General features: G+C 44.4%; 1 pseudogene; it reads right to left on the bottom strand.

Annotated features, from left to right (window-relative positions):
- Positions 1-1,246: 1,246 nt before the first annotated feature.
- Positions 1,247-2,050, bottom strand: LOC122638992 (annotated as a pseudogene).
- Between the last annotated feature and the right edge of the window lie 5,020 nt (positions 2,051-7,070).

Below are 7,070 nucleotides of genomic sequence, written 5' to 3'. Positions count from 1 at the left end.
TTGTGACCAAAGTGCCCAAAGCATAGAGCGAGAACGCCCCCAGAGCAAATGTATATATAAAGGGTAAATTACTCCCCCCTCCCCTCGAAGAAGCCCGAATGACAAGCTCCAACACAGCACAACACATATTTCCCTTGTGCAGGTGGAATGGATCTTTTTACTTATGAATTCAGGGGAGGGGAGAGTTATTACTCAATATCCAGGGGTGGGGTTTGTCATTTGGGCTTCTTCGAGGGGAGGGGGGGAGTAATTTACCCATATATAAATAGAAGAATGATGTATACATCAGTGGGATATAATGGGATCTTACACACTAGAATCCTATGGATCGTCAGATCCTCCTCTTTGTAAGTCATTCAACACGTCAGTTGTTACCCATCTCTGGTGCTGCAACTGCTCACCACAGCCCCAATCTGTTTTTAGTTTTTTTGAATAGGTAAATCAGTTTATTGAAAGAAAGGAGAAAAAGCTAGAGAAACCAACGCAGCGTTCTTAGACTCAGGAGACTGAAAAAACCAACCAACTAGGAGAATAGGCACAACAAAATCCAAAGTTCTTAAACTCAGGAGACTGAAAAAACCAACCAACTAGGAGAATAGGCACAACAAAATCCAAAGAACACCAAGATTAGGGGTGCAAGTTTGGCCCTATCGGCCCAAACCTGTCCTGAGCCCAAATAAGGCCTGGGCTGAGATACCTAGCCCTAAGGCTAGGTCAAGGTTAGAAATTTCTGGTCTCAAGTCAAGGTCTGGTCGGGCCAGGGCTGAGGCCTCAGGTTGAGCCCGGTCTGACCCAGCCTGACGTTGTTTTAAGTTATACTATAAAATGTATATTGATATGTATATTGTTTCATCTAGAAATATTTTCATTTTTTTTATTTTTTTAAGTTTTTTTATTTTTATATATTATTTTGATCGATACTTACCGATACCGGTTTGATCCGACAGATCCGAAGAATATTGACCAGTCCAATCTGATATCACAACATCTACCGATCTTGACCGATACAAGAGCCCATCCATAAAAAAAACGGTTTTTAAGTGTTTTTGACCGATCCGATACCGATTCAAAAAGGTTTTGACCATGACCGATACCAAGATCAATACCTGGATTTTGAACCTTGATTCTGACTAACAACTCATCAAATAACAATAAGTAGTAATGGGACTCTAACCAACTCATCAAATTACAATAAGTAACATGACTCTAACATGAGTCCATGCCTTCATGGATACGATTTACGTGATCATATCAAATTGCCTCTAATACTATAACACAACCGATGCGGAAACCTCATCGCCATAGCAATGGCGTCTTTACAAGAAAACCCAATCTTCTCCAAGTAATCGATCCTCGGAAGAATGGAATTTTTCTCCTCTCAGGTTCCCTGCCCGGTTAGGTGCGCAGGTTCCTCTTATAGGAGGGCGTAAATGACGACCTCACCCCACTCGGGCAGTGTGTTTAGGCAGGGGGTGAGGTCGTCATTTTTGCCCCTCCTATGAGAGGAACCTGCGCACCTGGCCGGGTAGGGAACCTGAGAAGAGAACGATCCCTCGGAATGAACTTGTCCTCAACATTACAAGATAACAACGACGCGGACTTATCAATCTCTGCTAAACCAATCCCTTGAAGGAAGTTAGGGGTCAAACAGGGTCGCTTCTCCACGTTGCAGCCAAGCAATCTAGGCCAGCGGTTTATGGCTCTACAGAGATCAAAGCCCTTCACATTGGCTTCTTTGAGGAGGAATGTAAAGATAGATATGATATCCAAAACCTTGGAATTTAGAATCTCTATTCACATACCACAAATTTGACAAAACTCAGGTGGAGTGAAACCCATAGAGCTCATGAAACCGATGGTGGAATTGATGTATCGTCAAGAGATGGAGAGACGATTGGAGGTAGTCGTCGACAAGGGAGAAGATGTCGATGCCTGTGGACTCCAAGTAGAGAGTTTTCTCTAGGAACTGAGAGTTAGGGTTGTTGTCGGATTGGGGTTTAGAAGATAAGGAAGGGAGTTTGGGGGTTTTAGAGGGCTTGTTGGGGAGGGAGATCGAGATTCAAGTTTTGGAGCAAAGAGTGCGACAATGAAGAAGACATTGTTGTGGGAGAAATGGAAGGTTTCTTCCATGGCTTCCTTCTTCTTACATGGTTGGGTTGCCAGAATAGAGAGATCAATCTCCTTCTTCCTACTTCGTGAGGGATTTTGGATACATACCACAAGGAAAATCGGCTCCCATGTCGGCATTGAAGGGTACTAGTGGCCATAGTAGTGATGGAAACCAACTTCGAATTGGGGGCTTAAAAAAGGAGACAGAGGGCAGAGATCGTGGATAGAAGGGCAGAAAAAGAGCAAGGCAATGGTGGTTTTGGTGTTGTAGGGAATTGCAAAGTTGGGGAGGAGATTGCAAGAGGTACTCACGATGTAGGTGCTGGAGCATACACAAGTGGATGGAGCTGATAGCCCACCAGCAGTAGGGGTCGCACCCAGTACTAGTAGACCCAAAAGGATCACACGAAGGCCAGCCCGTTACAACAGCATTGCCAGCATGGCCACTACTTCTAAGATTCTCAGCCCAGCTATTCAGGGTATTTTGTAAATAAGCCATCTTTGGAAATATCTGTAACAGAATAGGCTCTAATGTTTTTATATATATACCAGAAAGGGAAAGTAAAATGGCAAGAAGAATTAAGACAACTTCCCTCTATCTCTTCTCTTCTCTTCACTTCTCCCTCTCTAACCTTCTAAACCTGAGAGCCCTTATCATTGGTGCTTTCATTGTTTTCCTTCCTTCCCAGTTTGTTTCATGGCTGACGGCGTAATCACTCGCTCCAGGGTACTATCCAGACTTACTCTCCCAGCTTCAGGGTACTATCCAGCAGCACGCTGCCGCCCTCAAGACGATCTCGGCCCAGCAGGAGGAGTTTTAGACCTCCCAAACAACATTGGTTCATGAGATTCTGGTCAAGCTTGCTCGCCTGGAAAAGTCTCCGAAAAGGGCTCCTCCTCTGTTATCGGCGCCGCAGTTACCTCCTACAATGCCCGGGGCGGCGATCCCTGCCGATCCAATTGGCTCCCGTCTGCCACGCGTCAAACTTTCCTTCTTCGATGGTTCCAACCCCTTGGATTGGATCTTCCAAGCCGAGCGCTATTTTGCCTTCTACCAGACGCCGGTCGAGCAACGCGTCGACATTGCTTCCTTCTACATGACGGGGCCGGCGCTAGGTTGGTTTCAGTGGATGTTCTATAACCACCAGCTGCACTCTTAGGAGGCACTCGCGCAGGCCATCGAATAGAGATTTGGTCCTTCGACCTTTGTGAATCATAAAGCCTCCCTATTCAAGTTCCAGCAGGGTGGTACGGTCTCGACATACCAACAGGAGTTTGAAACTCTCTGCAACCGCATTCAAGGGTTATCTGATGCTAGCATCCTTAATTGTTTTATCGCTGCCCCCCTCACGGACCTTCTGCGCAAGGATGGGTTCACTTGGTCTTCCTAGGCAGCAAAGGCTTTTTCATCTTTGAAGATGGCAATGACGACAGTCCCTGTGCTCTCTCTTCGTAACTTCTCATTGCCATATGTCCTCACTAGGGATGCTTCTGCCGTTGGCGTGGGTGCCATTCTCTCTCAAGATCGCCACCCCATTGCCTTCTTTAGTAAACGGCTTTGTCCTCAAATGCAGCAAGCCTCCACTTACGCCCGCGAGATGTTTGCTATCACTAAAGCTATAAAGAAATGGCGGCAGTACCTGTTGGGTCGTCGTTTCTCCATTTATATAGACCAGCAAAGCCTCTGTTCCCTCCTTCAGTAAAATTTACAAACCCCGGAGCAACAGAAGTGGTTGACGAAGCTTCTAGGGTTCGATTTTGAAATTTTCTATAAACCAGGCACAACTAATGTCGCGGTCGATGCCTTGTCTCGCAGGGAGGTCACTGGTTGTCTGTCATCCTTTGACACTTCCTCTCCCATTTTCTGCATATTGGATGAGGTTTAGCCCTGCTCCAATCACACAAACACTCAGGGTCTTATGTCCACAGGGATGGACTTTTCTACTTTCGTGACAGGGTGGTCGTGCCTGATGTCAACAGGTTCCAGCAGGCTCTTCTGTTAGAGTTTCATGCATCGCCCATGGGGGGCCACTCCGGCATGCAGCGTACTCTCCATCTCCTCGCCGCAGTTTTCTATTGGCCCCATATGCGCAGGCACGCGTACGAATTTGTGGCCCAATGTCAGGTCTATCAGCAGGTAAAGTATGACACTAAAGCCCTCTAAGGGTTGCTTCAGCCACTTCTAATTCCTAGCTACGTCTGGGATGACATTGTGATGGATTTCATCATTGGGCTTCCCCCGGCTTCTGGCAAGCCCTCCAACGGTTTTATGGGCCTTTTCGTATCATCAAACGTATAGGCCCCGTCGCTTATCAACTGGAGCTCCCTGTTACTGCTAAGGTTCACCCTGTGTTCCATGTCTCCCTCCTCAAGCAATGCCACGGCGACCCCGCTACCCAGGCTGCCCCACTTCCCAATCAGTTTTTGGATGCTCACCCACTCCTGCAACCAGTTGCCATTCGTGGTCACCGAGAATTAGTCCACCAGGGGGTACAACAACCCAAATCTTGGTGTAGTGGTCTAGCCAGCCTCTTGAGGATGCCACTTGGGTTGACAAGCACCACTTCCAGCGCACCTATCCAACCTTTAACCTTGAGGACAAGGTTGTGTCGGAAGGGATAAGGAATGATAGCCCACCAGCAGTAGGGGTCGCACCCAGTACTAGTAGACCCAAAAGGATCACACGAAGGCCAGCCCGTTACAATGGCATTGCCAGCATGGCCACTACTTCTAAGATTCCTAACCCAGCTGTTCAGGGTATTTTGTAAATAAGCCATCTTTGGAAATATCTGTAACAGAATAGGCTCTAATGTTTTTATATATATACCAGAAAGGGAAAGTAAAATGGCAAGAAGAATTAAGACAACTTCCCTCTGTCTCTTCTCTTCTCTTCTCTTCTCCCTCTCTAACCTTCTAAACCTGAGAGCCCTTATCAGGAGCTCGTAGGTTGCAGATCTTGAGGTCATGCACAAGTGTTGTGGTTGCGCATAGGTGCTGGGGGCTCATGGAGTTGTAGGTGTGAACGCGGATGGGTCGAGCAGGTGCTTGGATTGCGTGTTTCACATGACTGCAGATGTGAGGCTGGGGGAACAACAGGTTTTGGGGTTGTGGGTTTCAGGCCGAAGCAGAGTGTGAGCGTGGATAGGTTGAGGTGCATGAGCACAAGTGCTGTGGTCACAAGTTGTGGATGATCGTAGGTATAGGGGAAGAAGAAGAACAGGACATTAATGTCATTCTACCCTATCAAGGGTATAATGGTCATAATATGTCTAAAACACTTACCGTTCGCAACTAATGGGAACAACTAAAGAAGTGGGTTTATTTTTTTTTATTTTTATGGATAACAATAATATATTAAATTAAGAGAAAGAGGTACATTCATTTATACATAAGGGGAGATTGGGGGCAGAGTTCAGTAAAAACCTAAACCAATTAACAAGGGGTAAGTTAGACAACAACTTAAAACTTATATCATTAGAAAAGGCCGAAATCTTGAGGAAGAGGTCTACGACTTCAAAAGGCCAGGGTGAAAGGGATGGAGTTGGAAGAAGTCCGAAGAGTACTGGGTTAGAGCACCAAACTTCTTTCAGCTTCAAACCTCTCTTGGCTGCAAAATCAAGACCGGTGAGCAATCCCGTCAGCTCAGGTTCCAAAAAATGTGAGTTTTTACTTCGGGCAGCAGTGATAGAGAGAAGTTTCCCTTTAAGCAAAAAACCAAAGACCCAACCAGGCTTACCTACACCATTGGGATCAAATCCTGCGCCGATCAAAACATGAAAATCTAGTAGAGGTAAATCAAAAGTGGATAAAGATAGATCAGAATAATCCAAAGAATTACAAGGAGACAAAGCAACATCATTAGAATGGGGATGGGGTGGAGAAATGTTCAAGTCCAATAACCACTGGTTTATTCGACACAGCGACTGACCAGGGTTAGGACACACCGAATTAAAAACAACATTGTTACGAACCTGCCAAATAACATAACAAGAGATAATAAAAACAGAAAAAAACCAAACAAGTGGGTTTATTTCTTGATTATTTTGGAAAGCAGGGTGACATGCATAAATATCCAAAATTCATGGGTGAATCTATAATTAGGCCTTACCTCAGGGAAAGCACGTGTAAATTTTCCTTCAATTTTTATAATCTTTTTCAATTTGAAAAAAATAAGACAGACAATTGTGTATTTACACATCTTTCACGGTTACACTACTTGTTACATTACACTATTTCATATGTTCTGTATTTTTCGATAAACTAAAAAAAAACTTGTATTAAAATTAAACGGAGGAATTTGTACAATCCAAGCATACGGGGTTAGGGGAAGCTATATGAACACAATATTTAAGATAAGAGACAACAAAATAGTTAGTTATCGTTTTAAAAGTAATCCCAGTGCAATTAGTGCACCAAACTTCTTTTATATGTTTTGTATTGTTTGAAGAGTCTATGACTGCTCGATCCAACCATTAATAATGCTTAATGTATTCCCCCCCCCCCTCCCCCTTTTTTTTTTAAAAGTAAACATAATGCTTAATGTGTTCGAGAGTTTGGAATAGGATACGTAATTCTTATTTGGTTATTATTGAACCAAAAGAAAAATTATTATTTAGTTATGTATCTCTTTATGGAACTCACCAACACACCTCATCCATCACTGCAAAAATAGTGAAGTCGTGAGCAACTTGTAGTTAGTACTATTGGACCAAAAGAATATGTTCATCCGGTGCAAACGGTTCTTATTCGATTTTGTGGTTCTGAACTGAATCGCATCGGATAGATAGCATACGAAATCAGATCAAATCATTTTTTTGCGGTCTGATGCAGTTCTGCACGATATTCAGTTTCAGTTCCATTTTAACACCCTTACCCCTACCAGACCACCACTTATTCTTGTCCCACTTTTATTGTCACCATCTCTGCAACTCCCTCACCCCAACCATTTACCCTGTCCCGCC

This window comes from Telopea speciosissima, chromosome 9 (genome assembly GCF_018873765.1).
Source record: "Telopea speciosissima isolate NSW1024214 ecotype Mountain lineage chromosome 9, Tspe_v1, whole genome shotgun sequence".
NCBI classification, from domain to species: Eukaryota; Viridiplantae; Streptophyta; class Magnoliopsida; order Proteales; family Proteaceae; genus Telopea; species Telopea speciosissima.
This window is presented reverse-complemented; position numbering and strand designations above follow the sequence as displayed.